Consider the following 16,389-nt stretch of genomic DNA (forward strand, 5'->3'; position numbering starts at 1 on the left):
GGAGAAAGCTGAAAAAAATCACCCTAAGAGCTGAGAAAAGGGCAGAGTTTTGTCTGCTTTAAGAAAAAGTTAGTGTTCTCCCAAGAATACCACAAGGAGCTTTTTTTAGAAAGGAATCCATAAAACAGGAAATTTACCGTAAAATTGAAACTGTATCTCACATGGAATCTAGTGGTTGTTTCAGAGTGAGTGTACGTGCTTGATTCAGTCAAGGAAATACAGAAAATATTAGTTGCAGGATTCTTGCAGAAAGAGAACAGTTTCAGAATCATATACTTTTCAGTAGGTACAACGTCCAGGTGGCCTTAGGACCCTTCAAAGCAAATGAGAGATTGAAGCAGCTGCTTTTGGGGACCTGGGTGTATGTGTGTTCACATGTTGGTATTACATACTTGTTCACTTAACAAACAACACAATCCAAAGGCTAAACTCTAATTTGGGTGCATGAGAGGGATTCCAATTGACATCAACGACAGTTGTAAAAGAAAAGAAAAAGGCTGGATCCACACTGTTTCGCTCGAAGTCACTGTAATGTATTTCTTAAGTTGGTGAAAATCTCCCTGGAAATAACAATGAAAGTGTCAATAAAAATGCTTTATAATGAAATAGTCATACCCCCCCTAGAGACCTTAAAACCATGCTCTTTGTTTCCCTGAAACTGTTTCAGGACCATTATTTATTTATTTATTTATTTAGCTTTTTAAAGCTTCACGTTGATTCAATGTACTTTATTTTAATTTGCGTAATTTTGTAACGTGTGGATAAACAAAGATCCCACTGCACAAGACTCAGCTGTAAATCAGGAAGTCCCGGGGTTGAATCTTGCCTCTGCTATAAACTGACTGGGTTGTCTTACGGGACGTCTTTTCCGTGGACACCTTCTCTTGGCACAAGTTTGACAGCTGGAGAGAAGGGCATGTGGACATATGGACACTTGAGTTAGTTGCAAAACTCTAAGGATTTTCTCCATGCATGCTAATGGATTTTTCTGGAAGCAACTAACACGGAAAAGAGGGCTAAATTTGCACTTTACTATATTTCCAGAAGTGATTTTTAGGTCACGTGAATGCTTAAACATAACATGCAAATTAAAAGTTAGGGAAATGTCTGGAAAACATAATAAATTGCAGAATTAACTGCAGGAGTTGCATACAGGGCAGTTCCAGCCTACCGAGTTAGTTTAATGGGTGAGCCCTACTTACCTAGTTATTAGCTTTGGGTCTCTCAAATTCATATGGAGGGAGGAGCATACTTAAAATAAATTTGCCCGTGTTTTCAATTGTAAATTGCTTCTGGAATATGGGTCAGGAACTCAATTTCCCACCAGGCTTCCCTTCTGGGAGTCTTCCCCTTTGCCAGCATTACTGTCTTTGGGGGTTTTGGAGCAACAAATGGAGACTCGAGGTCCTGAGAAGACTGTTGCTCTTTTGGACTCTTGAATTAGCCCTTTAAGGGCCTGCCTTGAAGTAAAATCCAAGTCTAGGTGACTGGAAGCCCAATCTGGGAGGAGGAAGCATCCCAATGAGCAATTAGTGAACGTTTCCAGGGCGTGATGCTGATTAAGCTATTCAGAAATTGGTGTGCAGGTGAGGTGCACAACGCCAAGTCCTGAGAGAAAGAAACAAAGAGTTTCAATAAGCTGTTGCAAAATGCCTTAAGCCAACAGATATTGTGTGCCAGAGTTTTCCCAGGAAAAGATGGTGTGTTTTCGGATGAAGCATGTGAATGCCAGCAAATAATTTCTGAAGTGCCCCCATCTCCCGCACAGGAGTGATTTAGGGTGTTCAGTGTCTTCACCATCTTCAGCAGCTGTTTCTCATAACTTCTGGCGTGGTGCAAAAATATCTGGCAGCAGTCGCAACTCTCTCACTGTACTCAGTGCAAACTGAGAGAATTGCGTCCCTTCATAATCTTATAGTGAATGACACACAAGCAAGTACAAGATTGCTACCACCTTTTAAGATTCCCTAGCCTGCTAATGCCCACTTTATTTCAGTGTCAGCCTGTTCCAGAAAGGGGTTTCAGAGTCTTGGACTTTTTTAGTTAAATTTTAAATGCCAACTTTATTACAATTAGATTCAGGTAGGTAGCCGTGTTGGTCTGACACAGCCGAAATAAATAAATAAAAATTGTCCAGTAGCACCTTAGAGACCAACTAAGTATGTTCTGGGTATAAGCTTTCATGTGTATCTGAAGAAGTGTGCATGCACAGGAAAGCTTATACCCAGAACATACTTAGTTGGTCTCTAAGGTGCTACTGGACAATTTTTTAATTTATTTTTGTTGCAGTTGCAATCATTTCCTATTAAAATGCACATTTCATGACTTTACCTTATTTGAATAAATCCATGTTTAATCTTTTAAAATGAAGATGAAAAATGCCCTTTCTCGTGAAGTTCCCTGTTGAGGTTAGCCACCCTTCCCCCGCTGCCAGTGAAAATTCATTTTTGAAAGCCCTGGAGGGCTCACCGTGAGAGCTGCCCATCCAGTGAGAAGGGCACAATGGATAGTGGGAAACATGCCCCCCCCGTGGGTGGAGAGACACACCTGAACAGGGACTAGAAATTCATGTAAACTTTCTGAACTATAGCAGTTGAAGTCTAAATATTAAAAGAGAACGTTTGTCCTCATTGCTCTGAATCCACAAACATGATTCAGTCAAAGTTCATCATTTTTAAGCTTTAACAGTCTCAATAGGAGATGCTTTTAACTCTTCCATTGAAACTGGTAGGACTTAAAAGATCTCAGCTTGCGCTGAATCATGGCCAGATCTGTGTTGACAATAACCCCACTGAACTAAGTGGGACTTGCTTCAGAGTAAGTTATGCAACAGACCAGCCTTTAAAGTTTTTAAACCTGGAAAGTTAAAGTGCAATTTACTAATTCCCTGTAGCTCTTCCAGAGAAACTTTTTGTTTTCTTTCTTGTTTTGTGTCAAGAAAGATGATTCACAATTCCCCGGAAACTTAGATGACACAGGGTGAAAAGGTCCATTGGATCATTCCTCAAAGAATATGCATTTCCTCAGTGTTGTGACAGGACTAGGCAAACTACAGTTCTTATAAGACCTCTTCATTTGACATGTTTCCCATTTGTCCAGTCAAAGAAAGTTGGTGTTAACCAAGCCCTTGGCAGAAATATTTGTGCATCATGCAAGTTGACTTAGCAATTCATTTCCATGTTGGTGGGGATGACAGCTTCCCTTCTCAACACTAGCTATCTAATCAGTGAAATTAGATTTTGATGGCTTGTTCATATCACGGGGCATGTATCCAACATAAATACAGCTTTTATTGAACCACAATCCTTGGGTAAAATATCCTTTCTTGAAAGTGAGGGACTTTTGCTCTTTATTTCAGCATCTTTCTTTCAGGAATGGAGATGCAAGGAAACGACTGCAGATTCAAATATGTTAGAATAACCGAGACGCCTTAGTGGCTTCGAGGTTTCTGGGAAGGAAGTCTCGGGGAATGTTAGCATATTTCTTGTGCTCTGCACTCCTGAGAGAAAGTTGACCTTATTTTCATTTTCCCACTGAATGTCTCTTTGGTGTGCTGTGGAATTCCAGGAAGAACATCCTGCAAAGAGAACAATATTTGGCACTCGTTTAGCTGACTCAGTAAATGAGCTAAACACGAAGCAATATGCTTACACTAAAGGAGAGGTCAGACTCTAGTAAATAAGGCAAATCCTTGAAGATAAAACCAAAAATCCTTCAGGAAATAGACAGAAGGCTGGAGACTTTCCCTACGGTATACAGTATAAATAGCAAATGGACAGAAAGTCCCGAACAGAAATTAGTATAATTGCTACTATGTTACTACTAGTTGTGGTGGTACTAGAAGTAGTACCTTACTATTATATTATATTTAGGATGTGCAGATTGCCAACTCTGTCCTGCCAGCTCTTTATTTAATTGCTCCACATGCTAATAATAAAATGTATGTGGTCTTTTTCTCAAATAAGGTTAACAGCAATTTTCAGGTTTTTAGATTTGGAAGGTGATTTGTTATTAATAATTTAAAAAAATGATTAACTGTAAACTCCTATGGTTGTCAAAATGTCCATTTATGGTCTGCAGTTGGAAACAAAAACAGCTACAAGGTATATGCAGAGAAGTCCATGCTAAGTTAATAGCAAATTGTGGGTTAAAGGAAGTCCACACACTCATATGTCACTCATATGCACAAAGTTTCATGGAGATTGTGCCGTGTAAAATCAGATTGAAGGCCAGTATTTTGACCACTTTAGACAATACAGTTTGGACTCACACCCTATACTTTAAGAAGTCTTGTATATTAGATCGTGCTGACAAGGCAATTTTAGGAGTCAGTTTTAGGATTAACTTCAGCTGGTGCTCTTTTCTTATCCTCCAAATATATTTATGCCACAGCAAACACCTTGCATGCTACTGGTGCACCGTTAGAAGTTTCAAGGTCACTGCCACTCTTATTTTAATTATTATTATTATTATTACTCCCAACCTTTCCTCACAAAAAAAACCCAGGGCATTTAATCTTGCACTGTTACTATTACAGTGGTACCTCGGGTTACAGACGCTTCAGGTTACAGACGCTTCAAGTTACAGACTCCGCTAACCCAGAAATAGTACCTCGGGTTAAGAACTTTGCTTCAGGATGAGAACAGAAATTGCACGGCGGCAGCGGGAGGCTCCATTAGCTAAAGTGGTACCTCAGGTTAAGAACAGACCTCCAGAATGAATTAAGTTCTTACCCCGAGGAACCACTATACTTTGTCAAGATGGAAAAGGCTGCTACTGGAATCTACTGGAATCCAGAAAGCAGCCCCCCCTTTTTTTGCAACAGACATTGGTCCTAACCCCAGAGAAGCACTACCTAATGCTTGACCAGGTGGAGAAGAGACAGAAAATTACCTATCTTCTTAATCATAGATGAACCCCTGTTAATCACACTTTGGAAATAAGTATGCTTGCTTACTTCCAGGGCTTTTCTTCCCTGTAAGACAGATTCCAAACTGCCATTAAAAACCTTTGCTCTCCCATATCCCATTTGTACTAAGCCAGGATCTAGCAAGGACCACCAGAATAGGTTGCGTCGACAAGGGTCTATTTCTTTTTCAAACCTCGTAGCACCACCATGAGACTAACTTCAGCAGTGAAAAGCAGATTGGGCTGTGTGGGCCCGTAAAATATGCTTACCACAGCACCCTCCCCTCGCCCTTCCAACTTCCTCTTGTCTACTATAGATTTAAAATCAAAATGTAGTTTGAAAACCTGAAAATCCTAGTGTGCTTTTCTAGTCAGATCCATCGTGTATTTGCAAAGCAGATATGAATGAGCATGCTTGTATGTTATGCTGCATTATCAACGTACATTTTCTTGCATGTGTAGTCAGTATCTGTTCCTTAATACAGGCACTCAGGAGGGGTGGGCTGAAATATACTAGACTCTTCGGGAAGCAAGGTTACTCGATTACTCTTTGGGTATTTGTTTTAGGGACGCGGGTGGTGCTGTGGGTTAAACCACAGAGCCTAGGACTTGCCGATCAGAAGGTCGGTGGTTCAAATCCCCGCGATGGGGTGAGCTCCCATTGTTTGGTCCCAGCTCCTGCCAACCTAGCAGTTCGAAAGCACAAAGTGCAAGTAGATAAATAGGTACCGCTCCAGCGGGAAGGTAAACGGCGTTTCCGTGCGCTGCTCTGGTTCACCAGAAGCGGCTTAGTCATGCTGGCCATATGACCCGGAACCTGTCTGCGGACAAACGCCGGCTCCCTCGGCCAATAAAGCGAGATGAGCGCTGCAACCCCAGAGTCGGTCACGACTGGGCCTAATGGTCAGGGGTCCTTTACCTTATTTATTCGTTTTAGCATTTCTGCCCTGCTTGTCTATACAAAAATATTCCAGGCGGCAAACAAACATACATACCATTTTTTAATCTCCACCCCCCACCCCCCCTCATCTGGAGGACATTTTCCGCACTGCTTTTAAGAAAGTGTGCACAAACTGGGGGGAAGGTCCCAAGTCAATAAGTTTTGAAGGAACATGATGGATAGATGTTGCTGAAGTTAAACAGCTCTGAGAATTAAGCCTGCCTGGCAACCATAAGCACAGTGCCTTAATGGGAGAAGGTGGAGTCAAAGAATCATAGAATTGTAGAGTGGGAAGGACCACAAGGGCAATCTAGTCCAACCCCCTGCAATACAGGAATATTTTGCTCAAGATGGGGCTCAAACCCACAGATTAGGAGTCTTGTGCTGAGCTATAAATGTATAAATGTAATCCATAAACAAAAGGACTAACGAAATGCAGTCTACTAATGTGGTAATCCACCAGTGTCTCTCTGCATGTGTGAAGTACAAATGAAAAATGACTTGTATGAAAAATCATTTGTAACTTAATACAATGTTTTTAAAGAGGTCATTTCTCTTTAGACCTGGATGCTCCTGAGCATTTTCACTAGCGTCATGTGCTGCTGGGGTGCATGGGAACTCTGGGATGCATGGGAATGCCTGCTAGCTCAATTCATGGAACTAGGACACACATGAAACAACAATCCCCATGCCTTTCAGCAGCAATGAAGGCTCAAATATGCTCAGAAGCATCCAGACCTTCAGGAGGAGGCTTTCCCATTGGTTCCTCCTCTTCATAAAGGTCTGTTGAGGCAATAGGCACATTGAGTGGCCTAGCAGCCAGGGAGCCCATGTTGTGTTAAACCCAAACTTCAATGGAGATCTCAGCTTGGCTCAGATGGGAGAGCCACCCATTCACCATTACAAGCTCCCATTTCCCATACTTCATTGTGATGCATTGTGAATTGCAAATTTCCCATTTTTGCAGGAAAATATAAGTGTGAAGGAGCGAAGTTGTGTGCGTGTTTTTTAACAAAATGAATAGATAACTTGCTTTTGTTGTTTTTTTCCCATTGTTATTTTACTCGTGTTTGAGATTATAAAAGCTTTGGATGACTTCTCCCGAGAGCTCATATAAAATGTTCGGCGTACGAAGTGGAAGGGAATGTAACTGATCCTTTCCACTCAAGGTATTTTAACCTGTGCTCTGAGACAGAAAGTAACTGCATTAAAATGGTCAAAGCCTGGAAACAGTGATTGCTCTCAGCTGAGGGTGGTTTTCCTTCTTTTTTTTCCCTTTCCCTTAAATGTGAAATGTGGAACTTAGCATCACAAGGCAATTGAGTCACAGGCTGCTTTGCTTCTAAGGACATGCCTCTCTTTAAATTGACATTGGAATCTGAATTAATAATCACAGCTCCATTGCAGCAATTATCTCAAACCTAGCATGGAAGGTCCAAGTGTTCTAGGGAGAGCAGTTACCCTTGAGAGGGAGGAAGGAAGGAAAAAGGGGAAAGATACCCTCCTGAACCATAAGCATATGCTTCTTGCTGCATGGAGAGACTCAGAGAGGTTGGCACTCTCAGGGCTTTGCTGAAGATGAACAGCCAGCTGTGTAACCCTTTGAAACCCGGCACACATTTTCTAGGTGAGGTTAATAAATAAGCCCGGCTGTTTGAACGAATGGCAGCTATCGCTTCAAAGTATCTTTGTGCAGCAATTCACCCTTCCCAGTTAAATATGAAAATCTCACAACATATTGTATATTGCACATGCTTTAATTTATTCTAATACTTTCACCAATTAAATTTCTTCGAAGCCCCATTTCGTAACTGAAGCATTGCAGAAAAGAACAGGCTGCTTCCTGCATATGTTTCTAGTTTTTATTTGCTTTTCTTTCTTTCTTTCTTTTTTTAATCACTATGGTTAACTATGGATAGCACTTTAGGAACTGATCGTCTGGAGAGAGGACTGCCTTCGCAGCAGCAGGTATTCTATATAACAGGAAAACTTCGGTGTCTCTGCATAGGTATCACACTATAACTGACCTTCATTATTTACTTTTGAACACACGGTTTCACATTCTCTCACACAAATCCATTACGCTAGTAGCATTGTCTAAAAATTCAGCTTGGTTAAGAACCATGCAATAGTTGTACAAAACAAAATTCCACTTCTCCGTAGCTCCTTAAAGTGGAAGAAATATGTAAGCTGCAATCGCTTGTGAAATTCTCAAATCTTAGCCATATGCTAATTGTTGTAAAGCTGACCTCTTTCATTTAGAAGTTTATAACACATATTTTTTCCTAATACAAGTAAGTGAAAGATGCCCTCAACCACAAACTAATCTTTAATACCCGATCAAAATTAATGTAGGGTCTTGCAGGAGACAGACCAACTTGTAAAATGTACAGTGGTACCTCGTGTTACGAAGGGACGCGGGTGGCGCTGTGGGTAAAACCTCAGCGCCTAGGACTTGCCAATCGCATGGTCGGCGGTTCGAATCCCCGCGGCGGGGTGCGCTCCCGTCGTTCGGTCCCAGCGCCTGCCAACCTAGCAGTTCGAAAGCACCCCCGGGTGCAAGTAGATAAATAGGGACCGCTTACCAGCGGGAAGGTAAACGGCGTTCTGTGTGCTGCGCTGGCTCGCCAGATGCAGCTTGTCACGCTGGCCACATGACCCGGAAGTGTCTGCGGACAGCGCTGGCTCCTGGCCTATAGAGTGAGATGAGCGCACAACCCTAGAGTCTGTCAAGACTGGCCCGTACGGGCAGGGGTACCTTTACCTTTACCTTACCTCATGTTACATACCGTCCCTCTTACAAATCCTTCACATTACATGCTCTGCTAACCCGGAAGTAGATGCCCCTTGTTGTGACCTTTGCCCCAGGATGCGAACGGAAATCGCGCTCTGGCAGCACGGCAGCAGCGGGAGGCGCCATTAGCAAAAGCACGCCTCACGTTACGAATGGTTTCCAGTTACGAACGGACCTCAGGTACAGATTAAGTTTGCAACCGGAGGTACCGCTGTTTACTTTTAGGGTTATTTCCTCTAATACAGGTGTATTAACCCTTCCCCCCCTCCCAGGGAACTGCATTCTCTCGTGGGGAATATTCCAGGGGCTTTTATACCACACGCTGAGCAAAACTGGATGCAACGGTTGGTGCAATAGCGCATCTGACTCCTACCTTCATCCTTTAGGCAACATTCCAGCCATGTAAAAGCCACATCTCCATGCAGGCAAGCAAGAGGCAAAAGCACTCAAGGGAGCAGGGCTGGGAAGGGATGTGCGCTGGGGAGAAAGGTATGACTTAGGAAGAGTCCTGAAGGCCAGGGAAAGATTTGCATTGTGCCCTCTCACCTGACTTTGCACATCCTGAGACCACTGAGTTAATAAAGGACACATTATTATTATTATTATTATTATTATTATTATTATCATCATCATCATCATCATCATGATTATTATATTAAATTTATGTAGCTCAGTTATCATGAGTGATATCCAGGTGAGATTAGCTTCTAGGCTTCCTGCTCCTGAGCCTGCTGTGTCCTTGATGGCTGCTAAATCGGAAGAGTTGGTCAAGATAAAATGTTGAAGGGGAGAGATGTATATGTGACCCCACAGGGCCTGTGCTGCATTCCCTAAGGTAGCCTGCTCTCCTCAGTGTGCAGCGCTGTGCCAGCGCTGAAAGAGGAGTCAGCTGTCAGCCCACCTGGCTTTTGTACATGAAATTATGGAGATGGAAGCAGAAAGTCAGCCCTGCTAAGGGGTCTCCAGAAGGCTAACTGATGCAGGTTCCTAGTCTTGCTTGGTAGTTTATGGCATCATCTCTGTTAGTGGCTGGCAGCGAGTCCCATTGCATCATCCTAATCATAACCAGCATCTCATTGTTTGAACTTCACACACACATTAACAGAGCAATCCTAACTATAGAAAGCCAACTATTTTGAACTCCCTTCAGGAAGAATTTGGTTTATACCCCCCTTTTTGGCTGGCTAAGTTCCACCAAGTTGCTAGGTCACATGACTAAGCTGAAAGGAATTTGCCCCACCACCACCCCGCCACACCCCCTTTTGGAGACTTATATGGGAGTGGGGTGAGGGATTTACCCCAGGGTATCTCTAGCTGAGACACTGGGAGAGACTTATTTATTTCATTTTTTTATTTATTGAATTTATATATCGCCCTATAGACGGAGGTCTCAGGGCGGTTCACAGCAAAGACCAACATAAAAACCACAGTATATATAATCAAAATAAAAACAACAACCCAATAACCCCCCCCCCAAAAAAGAGCGGCATTTTAAAAGGGCATAGGACTTAGCCAAAGAACCACCAAATTCAAACTCATCTTGGCGGGTCTTGGGTTGGGATCACACTGCAAGGCAGGAGAGAAAACAGTTCAGCTACAACAGCAGCTCATGCCAAAATTGGGCTAAGGCAGTGGATCTTCTCCATGCTGCCTCATGCTCCTGCATTTTCAAGACACTCAGATAAGATTGACAGATGAACTGCATCCATCCATCACCTCCACCCCAACATATAGCAATTGCTAGGGCAAGTGCACTCCATTGAACAAATCAGCCTAGCTGGAATGCAATCTGTCCTCCTGGGTTGTGAAAATCCTCCTTTCTGAATTTTCAGGCAGGGCAGGTGGAATGGGAAGCAAATTCATTGGGACTTTGGTAAGTTATTGTGCTTGGTGGGCTGTGTGGGCTGTGTTCGGTTTGATAGTCCCAGGTTGTCAGGTCTTCACTGAGGCTGCTCTCTGCTGGAAAGTTCTCCAGTCCATAACTCTATGAAGCAAAGTGGGGCAGCTCAAAGAGCACCGCTCTGCTATGAGCTTTGGCTCTGATGCAGTTTCTAGGAGAACTTCCTAGCCAATTCTAGCTAATAACAATGGCTTTTAACAAAAGGTAATTTTAAATAGCTTCAATGGACCAAGTGGGTGTTAAATAATTCTGCAGGCAGGTCTGCTCACCACTTTCCTGACCTTTACGGCATTTGTTATGTATAAATTATTCAGCCCAAATTCCTCAACTGTCTACTAAAGTTTAAAAGGCGTCACTTACAGTAAGTCCTAAAAGATAAACTGTGTGAAAATGACAGCTGATCCTGTTTTTAAGAAACTTGTCACTGTCACACACGAAAACCGTGCACTCCCTATGCTTAACGACGTTCCGTGCAACTGCTTTCCAGCATATTTTTACATTGCATGCATTTTCACTTCCAGCAAAAGCCATGAATCTAGTATTTAACAAGACAGAAAATTAATAATTCAGCTGAACATGCGAAACCAGGTAATGCAATAACACGGGTGAAACTCACTTTCCCCCTTTAATCTCTTAAATGGGAGCTGGGAGCAACAAAGTGACCACAGCCGTTTCCAGAGTTATGTAATATTAACGCCAAGGGGGAGGAGAAAGGTACTTTTTATGTAACATTCATGGGATAGAAATCAACGGAAGTGGAAAATTTCAAAGCTGACATTCTATCTATAGCTTGTTGCGCAGCACTTCTTCCTGCAGCACATATGGCAAGAGCTGCTGAACAGGAATCTGCAAAGATTTCAAGCTAGACACTCAAAAGAGTGTCTGGCTTCTCTCCCCCCCCCCCTTCCTTCAACTCTGAATACTGTGATTTTTGTGAAAGTTTAGCTATAGGTGACAAAACAGGCGAAGTCAAACAAAGTTAATCAATTTGTATCAAGCGTACAAATATCTCTTTTCAAGGCTAAGCTTTTTGGAGTGGAAATTATCCTTTTTAAAAATATTTCAGTGCTTCTGGCCGGTGTGTGGGTGCAGCTCTTGGTTTTTCTTGCCTTTTCTTTCTGCTTTTTCATTTTTATACCTTCTGTTCACTGAAAGCTTAAAATATAAACAAAAATGGGGGTTTTTTAGGGGAGAAAAAAACAGAAAGCAAGTTGTTGTTTTTTTCAAAAAATAAATGAGATAATATTGAGTATTTCACTGTGAGTGAAAATTTGCAGCACTTCCGAACACTCTTCAGTTATACCATTTGGCAAAATTTTAATATCCTAATTCTTAATTGTTAAACATCCTAATTTTAAAATAGTTGATTGGTTTGACTAATTGATTTAATTCGTTTTCTGAGCTGCTTCCCATAAAACATTTCAAAGTGAATATCCACATTTTCCCTGCCAAAGGCAAAACTTTTGTTTTTTGGAACGATTTTCATATTTATTCTCAACCTGGCAAAGTAGCAATAATGTAACTTTTTATGTATAAGCTTTTTGTATGGTGAATATTTCCTCTCAGGAAATATGCTGGTGGGTGTCACGTTCTGAGATTTATTGCATTCTAGAGCTCTATGAAAGGGCCAAATTCTCTAGGATTTGGTAAATCTCAGAAATCTCCATCTGAAGACTGATGGCACAGAAATGGTCACCATATATTTTGGGGGATTTGAAATGTCAAAAAATAAAATGAGAATTCATATGACAGCATACCCTGCAACATTTCTCTGATGAAAATAGATACGTCGTCATTATTATTATTATTATTATTATTATTATTATTATTATTATTACCTGCCCATCTGATTGGGATTCCCAGCCACTCTGGGCCGCTTCCAGCATAAGCAAAAACATAATTAAACATTAAACATTTTTTTTAAAAAAAAAAAACCCTTCCCTACACAAGGCTGCCTTCAGATGGCTCAGGGGTCGGATAGCTCCAACATCTCTCCAATGAAAATAAGGACTTCCTACTATACCCTCCAACATTTCTCTGATGAAAATAGGGACGTCCTAAGGAAAAGCAAGACATTCCGTGATCAAATCAGAAACCAGGACAGCTTCTGTTCCTGGAAAATAGGGACACTTGGAGGGTCTTTGAGAATGTGACAAAAGGTCGTTGTTTGGTCCAAGTGACTATGTTCACTGCTAGGAAAATGTAGGCCTCATCCATCAGATGCATGTCTCTATTTAGTGTTCAGACTCAGTGTATAAAGGAAGTGGGATGATTTTGAAGAAAGTGGGGTGGTTTCAGAATGGGGGGGCAGGGCAAAAGTGAGGTAGACAAGGCTCATTTGTTTCTGCTTGAAAAGACATGGGATGGTTATGGGACCACCTGAAAAGAAACCGGCCAGCATTCTACCCCACTTTGAGCACTCCATATAGCCCACTTGTTTGTCCCATTTAGTCAGGATCAATTCCCTCTGGTTCAATTCCCCCTGGTTCACCCCATTCCCAACCAATAGGCTCTTTCCTCCAGAATCAGGTTGTTGGTAACTGATGTCTTAATATGGGGCCAACCAGACATTTAACAGCAGCCCTATTAGACTCAATTCTGCATTTTGGGTGGCAGGAGAATCTGTATCCCCTGCTGGCTCATGCGAAAAGCATCAGATAATAAAAACAGATGCTGCCTTATTTCAGGGACTCATTAAAAGCCATCCTAGGCTAACATTTGGAAATGTGAGGGAAATATTGCAAATCTTTTGAAATAATCCACCCTGTAAAGCCAGGTTTTGGGGGCTTTTTCCTGCTGAATAATATTGCTTGAAGCAAAATATAAAGAAACAGTAACGCTCATGAAATGGATTGCTATTTATCACAGGCATTGATTGACTTTGAAAAGTCACCTCAATAATACCAGGGAATGAGTACCTGTATAATGCTAGAAAGCAATGAGCGAGCTCTCTTCGTAAAGCAAGATTCAAAGGATGGCACATTTACATAGAGTCCTAATGCATGGTAATACATGTAATATAACTCAGTCAAAGGGTGAATGAGATGAAGCAGTTTCCCCGGCTCTGGACTGCCCTGATGAGGGTGTTATTATCACACAAATTAGTATGACTTGAATGTCTCCTTTTAAATGTATTAGGATAACAATAAAGACTGTTCACCCTAATGTGACCTCCTTCTTCCATAACATTTAACACAGTCAAATTAAAAGTGCAAATCTGTTACCACTGCCTATAAAAATAATGTACCTCATATTATTTTAAGACTCTATTTATTTTTGCAAAGAATAGAACAGGAATCACTGTAAAACCTATTTCCTTTCAACTGCAAAAAAGTAATTTACAGTCTTTGAACACAGATAGATGCCATATTGTTATGTATAAGGTTTGTTGACTTTTAATAAACAGCCTAATTAAGAATTCATAGTTTTAATATGTCCGCGTCACTTCACTTCAAGCAGCAACCATTTAATACCTCCTTCACTACGCCTTTAAACATATTCAGCTTTTATATCATTTGCAATTGGGGCTGAGGTTTTCCTCCCCCACTCCTCCCCACCCCCCAGCAAAAGGCAGAGAATTCAGAAGATACTAATTCCCATGCTGAAATTCCTCACTCAGCAAGAGGCGCAGTGCTGGGATCTGCCACAGCAGCCGAGCACTGTGGAGAATTGTCCTCGGAAGGCCAAATAAAATCTGGCCCTTGCCTACACCGACACCACCAGATGGAGGGAGAACTCTATTCTTCTCACATTTTGACATTTTGATTTCTCACCCACAGGAGGGGGTGAGAGAGCCAACAGATCATGAAGAGAGGCAAGTGGACTCAGAAGAAGACAAGTTGAGAAATCAGCAAATGGTGGGCCCTAGGGTGGAGGGAAAGGATGGGAAAGCTTTGAGGCACCGACCTAGTGAGATGGACACAGAACTGGAGACCATCCCAGGTAATAAGAAGCCTGCATTTTGTTCCTGATATGGTCTAAGCAGAAAACTCCAGTACCCCAGTTAGCACACTAAGAAAGCACCTCCCCAATAGCGACCTAAAGATTCGTAAAATGGCACCACCAAGGAGGTCTGTTGTGTTGCCATGAAAGCACAATCCCTCTGCAGATAACTACAAACTGGTAGATGTGTCTTCATAGGGTCCTGCCTCTTGATATCCTTGGAGACTGTAGGGTAAAGGTGAAAGGTAAAGGACCCTTGGACGGTTAAGTCCAGTCAAAGGCGACTATGGGGTTGCGGCGCTCATCTCGCTTTCAGGCCAAGGGAGCCGGCCTTTGTCCACAGACAGCTTTCCAGGTCATGTGGCCAGCAGGACTAAACCGCTACTGGTGCACGGAGGGCCATGATGAGTGCCAGAGTGCACAGAAATGCTGTTTACCTTCCCACTGCAGGGGCGCCTATTTATCTACTTGCACTGGCATGCTTTTGAACTGCTAGGTTGGCAGGAGCTGGGAGAGAGCAACAGGAGCTCACCCCATTGCAGGGATTCGAACCACCGACCTTCCGGTCAGCAAACCCGTGTCCCCAGACTGTAGGATACATTCTAGTTCACTGTAGACTCTAAATGCACAAGAAACATGCAACACTTTTGCATGATTCAGAGTTGTATGTGCACAGCCCCTTGTACAGAAGTCATGATCCATGTCTGGAGAGCACAGGGAGTCCCAGCAATCCTCCCACACATTTCCCCCCCACATTGACCACTTGTACTGACAACAGCTACCTGCACAACCACATTCCTCACCACCTTCACAATAGCAATATATACATTAGCCGGCAAAAGGATTTCATCTTCGCAGCAACAAAATAATAGGCTTTGATTGCTGACAAATCAATGTCCCCTCTCAAAAAATTGTTGTGAAGGCAAATGTCAGCATATTAAGCATACTAGTTTGTTTGGTTTTTTTGTTTTTGTTTTTTTAAAAAGGAAGTTGAAAAGGAAATTCAGAAAGATCCGATCTCTCCAGAATGTTTGGGGGATTGTTCAAAACCACAACAGTAGAGGCTCAGCTAGAATGTATATCACAGATCAGAAAAAAACACCAACAAGTCAAAGAAGATGCAGCATGGTTAGCAAGCAGGGTCATGGAACCATGATAGGAAAGAAGGCTTCCTTCAAAATATGTAAGTCCTGGCCGAAAAGGAACACAAACATTCGCCCCCAAAATGCAAGCAAAAAATAGTCCTATGAATGCATTGCTGGAGTGAGGCTGCACTTTTTGCCTTAGCCTCAGTGCCACATCTTCTTAGAATCATAGAATTGTAGAGTTGGAAGAGACCCTGGGAATCACCTAGTCCAACCCCCTGTTAACAACAACTTGTGGACAGTCATCTGTATAGGAAGATCAATGTGCAACCACTTCTTTCATGTAGGGACTATTTGTAATTGGGATGCCTGGTTATATAGGTGTCCTGGTTGCATACACCAATTATATCTGAGGCAGTGTTTTAAGAGTTTTATAAGGCATCACCTCACTAGAGTACAAAATTCTGGCAGGCTATTTGTTGAGCATCTACAAAATATCAGGTTTTATTAGGAAATACTCCCTGAGAAAAACCAGGGGTGGGAGTAGGGGGTGCATGCAGGAAATAATGGTCAAATCCTGAAAACTCTTACATAAAATAGTATCATTGAATTCAACAGGTCTGCAAAAATGAGGCAGAGATTAGTGTTCATTTATATAAACTATACTAGGTTGCATTCAACGAACGTTCACTCAGAGTGGACACACTGCAATTAACGACCATGAGTAACTCAGGCCCACTTTTATTCATGGTCTCCTCTGAATAAAAGTTAGTTGACTGCGACCCAACTGCTTTGGTATGTGAAACAGCAGTGCTTGTTT

The 16,389-nt window shown here is 42.1% G+C and overlaps 1 long non-coding RNA gene across 1 annotated transcript; it reads right to left on the reverse strand.

The window, feature by feature from the left end:
• Positions 1–418: 418 nt before the first annotated feature.
• On the reverse strand, positions 419–3,172 carry LOC310747989. Its single transcript, XR_014541052.1, has 3 exons — positions 2,881–3,172; positions 1,203–1,608; positions 419–560 (listed from the first exon to the last, which is right to left on the reverse strand). It is a non-coding gene; the product is annotated as an uncharacterized lncRNA (long non-coding RNA).
• Between the last annotated feature and the right edge of the window lie 13,217 nt (positions 3,173–16,389).

The sequence above is a fragment of the Podarcis filfolensis genome, assembly GCF_964270895.1.
Source record: "Podarcis filfolensis genome assembly, chromosome: 1".
Taxonomy (NCBI): Eukaryota; Metazoa; Chordata; class Lepidosauria; order Squamata; family Lacertidae; genus Podarcis; species Podarcis filfolensis.